Source organism: Aegilops tauschii, chromosome 7 (assembly GCF_002575655.3).
Source record: "Aegilops tauschii subsp. strangulata cultivar AL8/78 chromosome 7, Aet v6.0, whole genome shotgun sequence".
Classification (NCBI taxonomy): domain Eukaryota; kingdom Viridiplantae; phylum Streptophyta; class Magnoliopsida; order Poales; family Poaceae; genus Aegilops; species Aegilops tauschii.
In genome coordinates, this window is record NC_053041.3 from 82871942 (window position 1) to 82889073 (window position 17132).

Sequence of the window (17132 nt, forward strand, 5' to 3'; positions counted from 1 at the left end):
CACCGAGAACCTGAGGCATCCTGACCGAGGGAATTTGCGCAACCTCCTCTTCACGAAGCTGCACGAACGATACAAGTTCCCCGCTGAATTTGAAAACACAAGCCTCAAAGGGAATAAAGTGAACAATGCTGCCCTCACGAAGATGAGCAAGGCCCTGTCTACTTGGAAAAGCAATGTGAAGAGAATGATTGAGAAAGGTGAGAGTTATGAGAAGATCAAGGAGAAAAATCCTTCGATCACCGAAGATGACTACAACGACTTCAAGATCAATTGCTCGAGCACCGCAAACTCCGAATCAAGTAAGTGGGGGAAAGAAATGCGGGAGCTGAACTTAGGGGAACACACACTCGGTCCCGGCGGTTACAGAGTGGCGGAGCCTATATGGGACAAGGAGGAGGCGGACCGTGCCGAGCAAGGCCTACCGCCCCTCTTCGATAAATACGGTGACAAGCAGACCAGGAACTTTGTCAGGGCCCGGTACAAGAAGGACCCGAAAACAAAGGAGCTTACCTCGGATCCGAAGACCAGGGCGCTTGAGCTTGTTCTGGTAAGGAATACACCCCCTCGTAATTAGCTCCATATGGTTGCATTCTAATTAATGAAGCCAAATTTCTAAATGGTTCACATTCCTTCCGCAGGCGACTGAAAGCAGTAGCGCGGGGTCGACTAAGAGCAACCCTTGGGACACCACTCTAAATAGGGCGTTGAATGTAATGAAGAACAAGGATAAGCTCAGTAAGCCGACGTCAGCTGGTCGTGTGGCCGGCAAAGGCTTGTCGACAAAATGGTCGTCATACTATGACACTGCTGGGCGAAAGGAGAAAAAGACCAGCTCGGAAAGCCAGGCGCGCGAGGTTCAAGAACTCAGGGCACAGGTGGCGCGGATTCCGGAGATTGTCCAAGAGCAAGTGCAACAACAACTCGGAGCGACGATCACCGCCATTGTGCCTACCTTGATCCAGGGGATTAGTGCGTGGATTGCGGGCGGCCAACAGGGGCCGCCCCCGATTCCTAGCTTCACGGCCAGCAACTCGCACAACGCGATGGCGGGGCCATTGGTGTCTCCGGCGGAGGCGGCATTGGTGTCTCCGACGCCGGCACGGGAGCTTAATGCACCCGGGTGTACGCCGGCCGGCACCTCTGCAGCAAGCGGCCCCTCCGTCAACTGCACGCCCGCCGTTGGCGGTGCCTCGACATTAGCCGAGCTCGACGCCATCATCACGGTAACTAATTAAGCCTCTCTCGGCCGAGGACTTCATCTCCTTGCCTTTGACTGGGCATCCCTAACGCCCTACATGTTTTCGCAGGGCGCCGCCGACGTTCCGTGCACTCTCCTGCACTTCGTGAACAACGAGTTGGTCGATGTCGCCAAGGGCAAAATCGTTCAACCGGGCAACCCCTTGTTCCACGGTACCCAAATGCCACCCAACTTGTTTAGGGTTCAACTGGTTCGGGTGCTGCCAGGCTGCGACGAGGTGTTACCTCCAATTCGACCCATGGGGGCCGACGATGATGACGTGATGAACCTCAGCGCCTGCCTGAGCTGGCCCCTGCTTTGGACGAAGAGCCAGATTCGTTTGGGGGCGGGGGACACCACCCCAAAGACAACACCGCCAGTCGTGCCGGCGCCAAGTCGGCCCCATGGCAAGGCCGCCGCAACGGTGCCGGACATCCCTATGCCACTGGATCCAAACATGCATATGGCACAAGATCAGAACGACGACGACGACGATACATTTGCCAACGTCGATCATTACTTTGCCGATCATGGGGATGGTGGCGACTTCATGGGGCCTCCTTCTCAAGAACCCAAACCAACAAAAGACGTGTGCGATCTAGCTGGTACCGCGGAGAAGCCAAGTTGCAACAGGCGTCGTCTGCAGTTCAGCTCTCAGGAGACGCCTCCAGCTGCCGACTTCACCGAGCCTCAGATAGGCGAGGTGCCAAATATGATCAGCCCCAACACACTCAAGAAGGCGGTCTGTGAGCAGAACTCGGTCCCATTACAGGAGATCAAGAAGAAGGCACGCAAAAGAAAGACTAACAAGGATGCGGGCCAGCCGGCACCGAGTACGATCCGTGCTCAGGACGGGCCACCTTCAACTGCGGATATCTCGAGGAGGGTGCATGTGGCGGGTAGGCCGATGCTACCGAGAAATATGCTCGATGCTGCAACCGGTGCTATGCGGAGTCTGCATGACAGTGTTCTTTCTTTGGAGAAGCGGCATCTCCGAGAGAAGGATGTGGCATACCCGGTTTTCGCGGCCAATGTGCCAGAGGGCAAGGGCTTTGTGGATAACTCCATCGGGGGTACGATCGTCCTGCGGTTTGATGACATCCACGCTATGTTGAACCTTCATCCGCTGCACTACACCTTCGTTCGGCTATTTTCGCTGAGTATGGAGATGCGGATCATTCGCGACAAGACCCCGGACATCGTGATAGTCGACCCCTTCTACATGCGTGCCAAGATCTTGGGCAGCGCTGGGGACCGGCAAGTCGCGAGTTCTTACCTCGAAGGCGTCATTCTGGCAAACCAAGATAAGGACAACTTCCTCGTGCCTTACTTTCCCGAGTAAGTCCTCCCCTCAACCGCCCCATAACATATGAATTCTTAGATTTTGATCGTTTTTCTTTTAACATTCCGTGTTTTCTGCAGTGACACACATTGCACGCTCATCCTCCTAAGCCCCAAATATTCCATGGCCACGTATTTCGACCCGGACCGTCAGTCGAACGTAGACTACACAAATGTCAAGAAGGTTCTTGATGATGTTCTCCACGGCTATGTCAAATCTGGAGGCACCTTCACCAGGCCTATTCGTAAGTACGGCAAGCACGTGTTCTCCCACAACACGACGTTCTGCTGCGTCAAGCAGCCGCCTGGCGGTCAGAAGGGTGCCTACTACGCCATCCATCACATGCGGGCGATCGTACGGGACCATCATCAACTACTGCTACCGAGTAGACTCAAAGATTGGGCCGCGAGCGTGTCGGCAATCCAGGACGCGGACATCAGACAAGAATTCTTTTGCATCCAGTCGGAGTTTGCGGAAATCATCCATCAAGATGTCCTTCGTACCTCGGGGCAGTTCTACCTTAGAAATCAACCGTCCAACAGTGACATCGACACAATCCTATAAATGCAGGCTGACAACGCCCGTGGTTTCATGACTCCCACGATAGACGGCGGCTTCATCCACGATCCGGTCCCTTGAGTCGAGTCGAAAGCAGTGATGCTGTGTCTAGTTCTGAAACATCGATTGGCTCATGTTGTAATTAAACTTTAATGAACTTGTAGTATGTCTCTTTGGTTTCGAGAGTCCTTCAACTTAGATGTAATCGATGCTATTAATGTCTTGCTTTTCTCTTCCGATCGTTCTGTTGCATACTTATATATTGCTTATGTATTGTCTGTGAATTGGTACTAACGTTTCGTTTGGCTACTGCATAGCGATGCCGTGGTATGTCGTGTACAAGGGTAAGGTTCCCGGAGTCTACGACGACTGGGAGGAGTGTCGGAGACAGGTTCACCGATTCAGCGGTAACAGTTACAAAGGGTACGCCACTAGGGCCGAGGCCGAATCTAGATACGCCCGCTATATAGCGGGAGAGGGGAGGGAGCGTTGGAGGAACCGGATGAAGACGAGTTTCACCGTGATGATGCTCATCATGATGACCGCAGCTCTCTTCTATGTGATGATAGTTTAGATGATCGATATCGACTTGTAATGTGAAGACAAACTCGCGGTCTCGAGACTTGTAATATAATGATTCATACTTATACATTTTGTTCGGTCTTTTCAATTCGGAGACTAATATGATGAATTGTATTCGGAGACTAAAATGATGAATTGTATTCAGAGACTAATCTTCTATTGTATTCGATGAATCTGTTGTTGATGTGTGCTGTCTATATTTTGTCCAATTATACATTTTGTAACCTGTGCAAAAAACAGAAAATTAAAAAAAAAACTAATATTCATACTAATGGCGCATCACATCATAGTGCGCCATTAGTATGCCAAAGGATACTAATGGTGCATCACTAAACAGTGCGCCATTAGTATGCCGAAGTTACTAATGGCGCATCCTGCTGTAGTGCGCCATTAGTATGCCAAAGCATCTGGGTATACATGGCCCCTGGGAGGCATACTAATGGCGCACTGTTATATATACTAATGGCGCATCTGGGGTGCGCCATTAGTATACCAGATACTAATGGCGCACCAGTGGTGCGCCATTAGTAAAATATACTAATGGCGTGCTACTAATGGCGCACCACTAATGCGCCATTAATGGCCAGATTAGGTGCGTCATTAGTAGGCCTTTTTCTAGTAGTGACTACTGCTCCGGAGCGGTACTACCGCTCCCAGAGCGGTACTACCGCTTGTGGCACCCAAGCGGTACTACCACTCCGTCCCGCGGTACTACCGCTGGGACCAGAGTGAGCACACAGTTGGGGGCTACCAGCGGTACTACTGCTCTGGGCGGTACTACCGGTCCACAGCGGTACTACCGCTTGTAGCACCCAAGCGGTACTACCGCTCCGGCCCGCGGTACTACCGCTGGGACCAGAGAGGGCACACTGAGAAGAGAACGAGCCCATCATCGAAACGGAAAGGCTCGGAGGGAGGGGCAAAGGAAGTGTACGTGATGATTCCGCCCTAGCCTTTCCAAAACGGACCCCCTCTTGATAGTATGGTGATCCCTATGAAACTAGTCCACCAAACTAATCCGAAAGGACTACACCGTCTCCGCTTCAAGCTCCGAGGGGAGGGAATCGTCTCGTGCCAAAAGGATGAATCTCTGAAAAACACTCAATGCACACGATTAGTCCGCAAAAGCATTGTCATCAATCACCAAAACATCTTAGGGATAAATATGCCCTTACAACCGACTTGCACCCGTGCTCGTCGAGCTGCCCGAGGCTCACGATGCTCGTCCGCAGTTGGGGGATGTAGTAGACATACGAGAGCGTGCGGTGCTCGCCGTTCTTGCAGGAGAACGTCACCACGCCGCGTCCGCAGATCTGCACGACAGAGCCGTCGCCGAAACGCACCGAGCCATGAACGGACTCGTCCACCTGCGACAACAAGTCACGCCGCCCTGTCATGTGATTGCTAGCACCAGTATCCAAATACCAGCGGTCGTCGTTGGTGGCGACCACACCACGCGAGCTTCGTTGAGGAAGATGTCCGTGGAGTGCTCTCGTATGCCGCCCACCGCGCTCGCTGCGCTCACCACCGCGCAGGTGGCGAGGAGCAAGCCAGGCTGCTCAACCTCGACCTGGGCGACGTTCGCCTGCTGATCTTGCTGCTCGCACTGGTCCCGCTCCTTCTTGCGGCACTCTTTCGCCCAGTGGCCAGGGATGCCACAGTAGCGGCAGTTTCCCTTCCGCTTGGGTGTCGCCGGCCCGTCGTTGCCACGGCCAGCGCTCTGGCCACGACCGCCCCCGCCTTGGAAGTTCTTTGGCTTGCCGTTTCCGTGCCCACGCCCTGCTCCAGAGCCCGAGGACGCGCTGCTCTGGTCGAGCAGCTTCTCATGCGCACGCCACTGATCGATCATGTACAGCAACTGCGCGCCGGGCGCCGGTGTCTCCTCGCGCTCACGCTCCTCGACGACGAGGAGCCGGCCGCAGAGTTCCTCGAGGGAGAGCTGCTTGGTGTCGACGAGCGACTCGATCGCCACGGCCATCTCGCGGTATGGGCGTGGTACCGTCCGGAGCACCTTGAGGACAGCCTTGTGCTCGTCCACCGGGTCGCCGAGCGCCTGCAGCTCGTCGATGATCGTCCTGAGCCGCATCACATACGACTTGATCCCCTCGCCGTCCTTGTACCGGAGCGACTCATACTCCGAGCGGCGGGTCTACGCCTTGGCTTCGCGCACGCGCTCGACCCCGACGCGCATGGTCTTCAGGGTGTCCCACGTCTCCTTGGCCGTGGCCTTGGCGCCCAGGATCCGCATGAGCTCCGGCGGCACCCCCTTGAGGAGGGCGATCATGGCGCGCCGGTCGTCGCGATCCGAGCCTTGCCCCGTCTCCACCATGCGCCAGAGCTCGTCCGCCTGCAGCTGCAGTTTAGTGATCATAGCCCAGTCGGAGTAGTTTGTGCGCGTGAGCATCATCGGGGGCCCGCCGCCGCCGCCGCTGTGCACGACGCGCTCAACGACGCGCACCCCCGAGCCCTCCTCGGTGGAGAGACGGGCCAGGGACTTCCCAAGCTCCGAGGCCTCCGCCTTGGCCTTTTCCTCCTCTAGCTTCTTCTGCGCCTTCTCCTCGTCGCTTCCGGCCATCTCCCCGACGGATCAAACACCGTCGGCGCCCAGGATGGATCGAACACCACCGAGGCTCTAATACCACTTGTAGTTGCAGATCACCGGCAAACACGAACGAGAGGGAGGAAGAACGAGAGGTGGAAGACAGGGTTTTGCGCTGCGTAACAACTTGCAGCTTTTCTGTTTCTGTTCTTATTTATCTGAACCCCAGTTGGAGCTCCTGAAAAACAGCAAAGACATGGTCGTGCTCGTCGAGCTTACAGGTCGTCCCATCCCACGACGCTCGGACGTGCATGAGCCCTACTTGCTCGCGGCGAGGAATGCGTGATCCATGCCATCCCATGGCGATCCCTACGGCGAGCTGAAGACTAGCTAACTACCTAACAGAACGCTAACAGAAACTGAACTCGTACGTGTACAGGCACACGCTGACGGTCAGTGTTATTCAGAGAAGTGTAAACTGAACTAACTGAAAATACTGAGCTAATTGAAGATAGCAACAGTGCAGCTGATTATCTGACAGTCCGCATGTCATATTTATCTTCTTCCTCCAAATCTCTCTATCTCTCCCGAGAAACATCAGGTCGTCGGGTCAACTGATTAATAGGACTAGAGGTGATCCATGCACAATCAGTACATGTATACATGTATAATGCACGGAGAAAGGCCGATCGAAGCTTACACGGGCTCGACGAGCCCTACAGCGCAGCGATAGAGTTGTTGATGGCTCCGCCTCCACCTCCAGGGGCCATCCGAAAGCGGCGACGCCGGCTCCGGCCTCCAGGCTCCACGTCGCGTTCACCGCGTGCCTTGGGAGCCTTCTGCACTTGTCGGCGTCCCGCTCGCGGGCCTAGCAAACCTTCTTGCAGCCACGCTCAGAGACGTCGTGCCCGTGCTCGCCGGTCGCCGCCACCTGGGACCGGAAGGACGCCGTCGTCGCGCTCTTTCTTGCAACTCCTGTCCTGCCTTGCAATCCACCTCCTCGCGTTGTCGGCCCGTAACCGGCGACGGCCGCAACGCGGCGTCTTCGACCCCTCCCCTGCCGCCCTCCCAGTCGAGCAGCTCGCCACGCGCGTGGTCCGCGCCGTCAATGCAGTCTCCTCCTTTGCCACACAGCCGCGGCGCCAGTAGCAGCACCTTGAACCCTGTTTTTTTCCTGGTCTCCGGCGACCTCCCGTGGGTTGATTGATTGAACCCTTCAACGCGATCTCCAGCAAGCTCCTCGTCCTTGCTGGAGGAGGCGTGCGGCCGTCTCTATCGCTGGTTTGCAGGGCACGACGGGGAGCACGAGTGCACGACCGTGTATGCCGGCTGGCTGGGCTGGAGCACGAAGTGCGCGAACCTGTCAAACGGCTGCCACGGTTTGGCGAGAGAGATAAAAAGATTCGGTGGAGAAGATGAATATGACATGTGGACCCATGTGTTCAGTCAGAGTAGAGTTCGATCCTGGGAGGGAGAATTATTTTCGTAGCGAGTCAAACATGTTCTAACGGGTTTAGGGTTGAGATAGACAGGGATTAGTGAGTATAGGGTGCCAATTTCAGAAATATAAAGATGAGGGTTTAATTCCGACGAGACGTATGAATTCAAGGTTTAAAATAGACTTCACTTGAAGCCTAGGCCTTCCCCCCCCCCCCCCACCCCCCCCCCCCGGCTCCCGTGTCGTCCCCAGCGGGCGACCCGGGGGCGACTAGGGTTTCCCCCCGCCGCCGCCACCCCCCCCCCCCCCCCAACACCCCCTCCCCTCGCCGCCACCTGAGGGACGCCTGGCAAGCCCCGGCGGCTGCCGATGAAGGTGGCGGCGAGGCCTCTCGTCGCTTCGTTCCCGCGCGAAGGACCCCGGACACCGGGGCGGCGGCCCCGGACGGTGAGGCGGCGCAGCCTCTGCGACAGGCGGCGTGCGCGGGATGTGACAGCCGGAGTCGTCGGCTGCTCGGGCGGCGCGGATCCGGCGGGTGGTGGTCGTGGCGCGGTCCCTCCGCTCCAGATCTAAAGGTCGAGCTCCTCCTCCTCCTCTGCTCACTCCTCCCCTCCGGCTGTGTCCGATCTGCAGCTTTTGCTGGCAGTTCCGGTGCTGGCGGGGTGCCGGTGGCATATCTCGAGTCCGGGGGAAACCCTTGGTCGGATCTCCGACCACGGCGGTGAGGGTGCGTGCGCGCATCGCCTTTCTTCCTTGGAGGCACCGCGGAGGTCTCCCGTATCCATCCCCGTTCCAGATCCCGGGTGAAAGCCCAAAACTCGTCTCGGGTTGGGCGGTGGCGGCGTCCTGCACGTCGTTCCCTCCTTGGAGGCGCCGCCTTGGGTTTGTCTGGTTCTACGGGTGAGTGGTGCCGAGTTAGGAGAGTGCTCGTCGGCTGCGAGTCCAAGTAGAGGCTTCCCAAGCTTCGACCTTGGGTCCTTGCAGCCTGTTTCTTCGCCAATCCTCCCAGTGGTTTTCCTTCTGCTCTCGGTGACCCCGGGCAGGTGCCAGTGCAGCTAGTGGTGTGCCTTCGACGTGGTGAGGACGGTGTGATATGCCTGCTCTGGGTTCCGACCGGCACCTGCTCTTGCTCTCGGGTGAGCGCCCAATGACCCGACGGTGCGGCGCCTTCGAGCCTAGGTGAGAGGATTGGGGTCCTCTTCGGTGTTGGAAGACAGGTTTCGGGATCCCAACCACACGAACCGGTTGCGCGCAGTTCTTGCTGGCCTTTGGCTGATCCTTGTCGCTACTCTGCTCCCTGCCTCTTGGTGCCGATGTGCTATGGGCTTCGACATTACTTGCAGAGCTCTCAGGTGTATATCTATGTGTGTAGTAGTGTGCGTTGCATTGTAAACTGCTCTGTCAGCTCCCTTGTATCTTTCGGTCGCTCTTGCTTGATGGCCTTGTGTAATCCTGGCCGGTTGATGGCTTTGTTAATTCAAAGTCGGGCTCCCCCTTGAGCCTTCGTTTTAAAAAAAAATAAACTTCACTCCCAGGGCGTACGTGCACGTGGTGATCGTGTTGCGTGGGGGCTGCGTTGCCGATGGCTACAAAGCCGGCTGTAATCCCAGTTTGTTAGTTGGTGGTGAGTTCAGTTATAACAAATACAAGGCGTTGGAGCGCCGGTGCATTCGTTGCACACAAAACAAACTCGAGTCTCCTGTCCATCGTCTACCTTCGAGCGAGAGTAACTAGACAGAGAGAGAGCCACACAACATTGTACTGTACTTCCATGCCAATTCCTCTTAATAAAGTTATCTTTAATAAGAATGACTCCGGTACTCCACGAGGAAGATACCATGCAAAGATTTTATTCTTAAGAGGTATCTTCATCTTTTAGATCTTCTTATTATTATCAACTAGCACGTCAGACTGAATCAAAGCTCTATTCATTGCCTGGTCATTTTGATTTGTAAGTGAAACAATACCTTAGCGGGCAGTTGGTCATTTTGATTTGTTGGCCATCCTGAGCCCGGTAACACCACAGAACTCTTCATTGTTAATCCAAAAGTTAATGCAAGTGAATGACCAGCAGAATTCTACATTTTGATTTGTCGGCCATCCCGTGCCCGGTAACACAACAGAACTCTACCTCGGTGATTCTTCTGAGCGAAACAAATGCACTGGAAAGAGGAAGCAGTCGCCGACCCAGTCGGCCGAGTCCACCGGTACGGTGAACCCGGAGGCACCGGGATGGACAAGAAGGTATACGTGCAATCACTACTGTTAATTATTTGTAGGTTGCTTACCACATGGACCATGCGGTAATCACTACTGTTATTAATTGCAAATTAGTACGAAAAAATATTGCCCACTATGAGATATGTTTGAGACCTAAAAATTGTTGCCCATTGTGGGGAATTAACCTGTATAGCCTATCATGTCATTCGATGAGCTAAGAACAAAATAAGTCTTGCCCATCCCCTGTTGGCATTGTACATAAGTTCAAGGCATCTGAAAAAACAGTGCATTTTAATTTCAGGTTACGAATTGGGCGTGCCCCTCCGGATAGAGCACCCTGTGCTGGTAGAGTCACTCCTTTAGAGGAAACAATAAGGAGATACGCTGATAAACCGTCGGACAATGTAATAAAGCCAGAGATTGGTATGAGTTTTGATTCCCTTGGAGAAGCGTACGATTTCTATAACTTGTATTCTTGGGAGGTTGGATTTGGTATAAGATATGGCAAGAGCCGTTTGAACGTCGAGCGGACAAACTGTTTGCAAGAGATCATCTGTGGATGCTCGGTCAACACTTAAAACTTTTTGAAATTCTCTTTGACATTTTCTTTCATAATTATTGCACTGGAATTCATATTTAAATAGCTGATAGAGTGGAAAAAAATTGCAGGGAAAACCAGAGCAACAGAATAGCCGGTCTTGCCGCTGTGAGTGCCCTGCGATGACACAGGAGGCAAGAGAAAGGAGTTCCTAAGTCAGTCCGTGGAATCGTCCGGGGAAGCCTGAGCAGCAAAACAGCCATCTTGCCGGTGCGAATGCCCTGCAATGTTTTCGAGGATGGGGCTTACAAGGTCGAGGAAATTGAAAGGAAGAAGTACATTGCAAGACACAACAATGCCGAGAACCGTGGGAGGTGGAGCAAGGTTGTTTATGAGGTGACCATGTTCGACGATGGTTCAGTGGTTGGGCATGCGGTTGTGCAGCCTAATGACCCGAGTTCAATTCCTAGAATTGACAGGTGATGCACAGGGGTTTTCCCCCATTTATTGAGGATCAAGTTTGGTGTGTGGTGAAACCACTCATCAAAAAATATCTTGATACTCATTTAAAAAATTCTGAGGGCCATATTTATCTTGGTACTCATACTAAAATGGCCGTATGCATCCCTAGTTGGTGCAGAGGCCGGGGAAGTGAAATTCTCCCCCATTTTTATAAATTTTGCAAAGAGAGCATTGGATCAGTGGTTGGGCATGCGGTTGTGCAGCCTAACGACCCGAGTTCAATTTCTAAAATTGACAGGTGACGCACATGGGTTTTTCCCCATTTATTGAGGATCAAGTTTGGTGTATGATGGAACCACTCATCAAAAATATCTTGATACTCATTTAAAAAATTATGAGGACCATGTTTATCTTGGTACTCATACTAAAATGGCCGTATGCATCCCTAGTTGGTGCAGAGGCCGGGGAAGTGAAATGCTCCCCCATTTTTAAGGACGTAGTACGGTTGGGTTTCGAGATAGGCCCGACCCCCGCATCGTCCCCAGGGCGGCTCGGGGGAACCCTAGGTACGCCGCCGCCGTTCCCCTCTACAACACGTCCCCCTCCCGCCGCCGCCGGATGAGTCCGTCGGGCGAAGCCCGCACCGGAGGACGGTGGCGGCGGGGATCTCCGCGCGCTCGGCGGCCTAGGTTGCCGGTGTGAGCCCGTGGTGGTGGGAGTCTCGTCCTCGGCGTCTCCGGCCGGCGTGGCGGCTGCCCGGGGCGGCGTCCTCGTCCTCTCGCAGGTGATGGGCTGCCGGCTGCTCGTGGCTGCCTCGACGCGACGGCGTCCCGAGGTTTCAGATCTGGCCGTGGCGGGCTCGGCCAATCTGGCCCGTTAGCTTCGGCCGGCGGTGAGGTTGGTGGTCGTGCGTGGTGATGGCACCGCCGCCGCGCAAGAGGTGCTTGGGCCAGTGGGTTCGCATGCTGGCGGCGCTGGGGTTCCCCCATCCTCGTCCGGCAGCGTGAGGGTGCAGAGGTAGGGTTGCTCCGGGCGAATGATGACGGCGCGGTGTCTGCGGATGTCGCTCTCCTCATGGGGGCCGTTGTGGAGTTCTCCGACCTCCTCCGTTCTCGGGTCACTTTCTTCGGGTGAAAGCCCAGGACCTGCGGTGCAGGACCAGACGATCGTGTGATACGTCGCTTCCCCTCCTGAGGGCGTCGTCTTGAAAATCGTGATTCCCTGCGTGCTTTCCCAAAGCTGGACTTGCTCGACATCGCGGCAGGTGGCCGGCGATGCGCCCAGAGGTGGAGCGGTGTTTCCTCCTCCGCATCGAAGACGGCGGATCTCGGCGGTGTGGCGCAGCGGAGACTCGGCGCCCGATGTGTGTAGATGGACTCGCGCAGGAGGAGGTGGCTGTCTGGCGTCATGGTGGCGTCGATGGCAGAGTGGCCTAACAAGGTAGAAGCCTCAATATCTGCTCTGAAGACGGACCTGTGGAAGATGGCCGCGACGACACATGTGAGTGCGTCAGACCGGTTTGTGCCCCAGACCCGGTATGTGGCTCGGCTGGGGCTTCCGGCTTTTGATGATAGGTTTAGGTGAGTGGTCTAGGTATTTGGCCCAGCTAGCATCCCTTCATCATATGGATAGGAGTAGTGGCATATGTTGCCAAGATGACGGATTCAGGCATATTGTTGTAATACTTTGTAAGGTCCTCGAGAATAATCAATAAAGTGATCGCATGCATCTCCTAGATGCAGAGGCCGGGGTCATCCTCCTTTTCTAAAAAATGTTGGACGATGGCGAGTGGTTTGAGTGTGAATGCGGGCATTTCGCCCACATGGGAATGTTGTGCTGCCATGCTTTCAAGGTATTTTGGGATCATAATTTTGGTCGTTGCTTATCTGTCCGTGAAAATAATGTTTCATTTTGCATGTTTCAGGTTATAGATTATGTTGGCATGATGCAGATACCGAAGCGGCACATCCTCAAAAGATGGACGAAAAAATCCTAGGGACATCCTGGCCAAGCACCTTGCTCACTTTCAAAGAGACCAAGCCGTGAACCGATCTTTCATCTATCGGAGCTCGACCCTTTACCTATATGCCATGCAGGGAGCTGGTTAGGTTTGGGGATTACGAAAAGGTGTGACGAAACCCGGGTGTCCCGACACCCGGTTATCCCGTCCGTACGCAGAGTTCAAGATTCGTGCGAGAGACTTCTCAGGTGCAGACGCTCGTACAATAGCAGGGTGATTAGCAGGCTTTATTTAGGGAGACAGACAGCGACAGGAGGAAAGAGGCATGGCAGGAATAGGCCTGGAAAAGCTATTGCTGTGCACGGGGTCTTCACAGATGTGACAGCACGGAGAAGGCGCTGCATGCGCCCAGTAGGCATGACGTGACAGCACGGAGAAGACGCTGCATGTGTGCAATTAATCCGCCGTGAAGATTGTCATCCAGAGTGAAAGGAAACATTCCCTAAGTCGCGATATACCACAAACTTCGAAAACAAACCAATATATATGCATTTTTTTCATGCTCACAACACAAAACGGAAGAAACTGTACCACACACAGTTATCATCAAGAAAAGTGATTTGTACCCGGTACAGATTAGCTTGTGGCCTGTTGTTGTACCAGGTACATGTATAGGCAATGCATGTACCAGGTTTCCATTTAGCGTTTTTTGTTTATTTTTATTTTTATTGCTCATACGCTTCTTGACAGGAGTCGAATGATGACCCCACAATAGGGGCAAATGTGTCAGGACCATGTTTACCTTCAGAGTTTAGGAGACATCTTTCGATAGATGTGAACTTGCTTGGCATTGCCCTTGCTGTGAGCCTGACAATGGCAGTCAGAACAACACTGACCAACTATTGTTTCATACTCTACAGAGCCGGATTTAGTGTCTTGCCTCTAGCAAGTTTTGTTTTCTTCCGAATCAATCTAGATCCACGCTCTGACAGAACTTGTTGTAGATGTTCGTTCAAACAGGAACAGAGCCCGTACTGGACTTACAGTGAGAGGAACGCCAAGCGAAATGAGCTCTACTGAAAGATGCCTTCTGAACTCCCAAGGCAAGCACGGCCCCGACAACTTCGCTCCTGTGGTAGGCATGTCGTTTGGCACTTGCCAAGAAGCACGCGATATGGTCACATTCGACACCACCTATAGGACCAACCTTTATAACATGTTGTTTGGGATTTTTGTTGGTGTTGACAGCCATTATCACTCAACAATTTCTGTCTTGTACATCGATATTATCTAGTGTATTTAATTTTGATAAACTACAGTACTCACATATTAGCTAGGGAGGACTGCTGTTTTAGATTATGCAAAGCTTGGCTTCATGTATTTCTGTCTTGTACCGCATCCGTTCTGGTTTATGAGTCCCCTTTATATTTTGTGTCATAATTTGACTAGAGATTTAACTAATAAAATATTAATGCATGTCACTAAAAATAAATTGTTGGATTTGTATTTAAACATAGTGTCCAATTATACTAAATTTTATGACATGTACTAACATTTTTTAGTTATATTTAAGGTTAAAATTTGGCATATAATACAAAGTGAACTAATAAATCAGGACGGAGGTAGTACTCATGGATGATGTTGTAGCACTTCAAATAATAAAGGCAGCTATTCCTAAAAAACATTTACTCCATCCGTTCCTAAATATAAGCCTTTTTAGAGATTTCAATATAAGTATGTACACTTTAAAATATGTCTATATACATCCATATGTTGTTCAAACGGAGGGAGTAATTAGTTCTACTAGTACGGCCGAGTAATTAAGACTCTTGGATTACTTTCAAAAATCAGCCTACATGCGCAGCCTCATCGGTTGCTCAGATACAACATTAATTGAGTCTGTTATTCGTTAATTTATCACCCACCACGAGTGACTAAATAACATGAAAGTATATTTATTTTTTGCGGAGAAATAACATAAAACTATAACATTGAGTATAAGCGAAAATAAAACTTGGAAAATGGGTGCCCATGCACCGGAACTACAATCTTATTTTTAGAAAATGCTAACAATGGTCAAATATTTTAAAAGTATTTCAAAACAAGCATTATCTAGTGTATCACTCAAGTATAAGTTTCGCAACAAAATGACGTTCTTGGTATTTCGATTGAATACAAAATAAAACCGATGCTATACTCAACTATCCATTCACACAGTTTATACTTGCAATTTTGTATTTTGCTAACAATACCACATAAATTATGTTGTCCTGCAAATTTGCACGCGAGTAATACACTGTACAATAATCCGACAAAGTTTCACATGTTTTTTATTTTTTTCTACTATTTCATTTTTCGCATAATTGGGTACGGATAGACTCAGATTCCAAAAATCCGCGCCGGAGTATAAGTTCCCAAATTTTATCTCGTTAATTTTTTTCACTGATAACTACCATAAAATTGGTTTTTCATAAAAAACGGAGATGACCGATTGGCTAAAACGTGATCAAGATTATGACAGACCCTCTCCCGCTCGACCCTCTCCGCCGCCGCCGCCCCCTCTCCCGCTCGACCCTCTCCGCCGCCGCCCGAGGTACTCACCGGCGCCGCCGCGTGGTACTGGTGAAGGTGGCGGCGGGGATCCAGGCGTCTCCTCCTCGGGCGGAGAGCCTCGGATCCATGGCGGCGGCCCTGGCTGGTGGCACGCGGCGCAGCTTGGCGGCGGGCGGCGCCGGCGTGGACAGGTGGGCCACTTCCCTGGCCATGTGGATGGCGGGGAGGTGGTGGGCTTTGGCTGCGGCGGCGGTTCTTCGCTGGATGTTGGTGGCCATGGTGATGTTCGTCCTCGACCCCGATCTACTCCGATCTGTAGCGGATCCGGCCCTTGGTGGCTTCGGTCACCGTTCTTGGGTGCTGGCCTTGCAGATCCGGTGGCTGGAAGGGTTCCGGGGGAATCTCTTGGCCGGCGTGGCGGCCACTCCGATGGCAGTGCCTTTGGGTGTTGCTTCCCTCGTTGGAGGCTTCGGAGAGGACCTCCTTCCTTCCGCCCCTCCCAGGAGCTCAGGTGAAAACCTCAGACCCCCCCTGTTCCAAGCAACGATGACACCACGGTGGCGTGCTCCTTCCTGAAGGCATTGCTTGGGGGCTGCTCAAGCGGCGGTGGAAGTGGTAGGGGTTCGGTGTCGACACATGCATTCTGGTCAGCTTCATCTTGGAGGCTGCGGCGACGTAGGCGACGCTCGTCTGGTGGAGCTACTGCCGATGGTCGAGGCATCGTCGGCAGTCTGCGCCATCAGGTTCGGGGTGCTCAGGGGGAAACCTCAGATCTGGGTCTTCCGGATCGGATGATGATGGCGTTCTATCGCTTTCCCTTCTGGGGGCATCGTTTTGGAGCAAGTGCTGGCTGGAGGGATGGTGGAGCGGTGCTTCATCTCACACATTGATGGCGGCGGAGATCGATGGCGTGGCGGTGTGGAGACTCGGCATCCGATGCGCGGAGATGGGCTCGCGCAGGAGGAGGTTGCTGTCTGGCGTCATGGTGACGTCGATGGCAGAGTGGCCAGACAAGGTAGAAGCCTCAATATGATCTGAAGACCTGTGAAAGATGGCGGCGACGACACACGAGTGCGTCTGACCGGATTGTGCCCTAGACCCGGTATGTGGCTCGGCTGGGGCTTCCGAATGAGTTTCGACTTCCGGCTTTTGATGTTAGGCTTAGGTGAGTGGCTTGGGTAGTGGCCCAGCTAGCACCCCCACATCATATTGGATAGGAGTAGCGGCATATGTTGCCAAGCTGGTGGATTCAGACACATTGTTGTAATACTTTGTACGGTCCTCGAGAATAATCAATAAAGTGGTCGTATGCATCTCCCAGATGCAGAGGCCGGGGGTCATCCTCCTTTTCTAAAAAAAAAGATGCATGCTATCACGCCACCACTCTCGACGCATGCACTGGGTGTTTAATTTATGCCGTTGTTTTACTTCTTGACATGCATACATAGCCTCTTTTTAGGCATCTTAGAGCATCTACAACTGGATATCTTAAATATGGCCCCTCAAACACACATACACAAAAAACAAACGCACGCGGACGCCTCCGAACGCGACGCGGTCAGTGACGTGCAGGCCTTAAATTTCACTAGTTTCATCCGGACATATCATACTAGATTCTTAAATCTATACAAAGACATGCAAACGAAATAAACCTGCGTACTACGTCGATCACCAAGCTACTCATTGTCGGAGATGTCGACGAT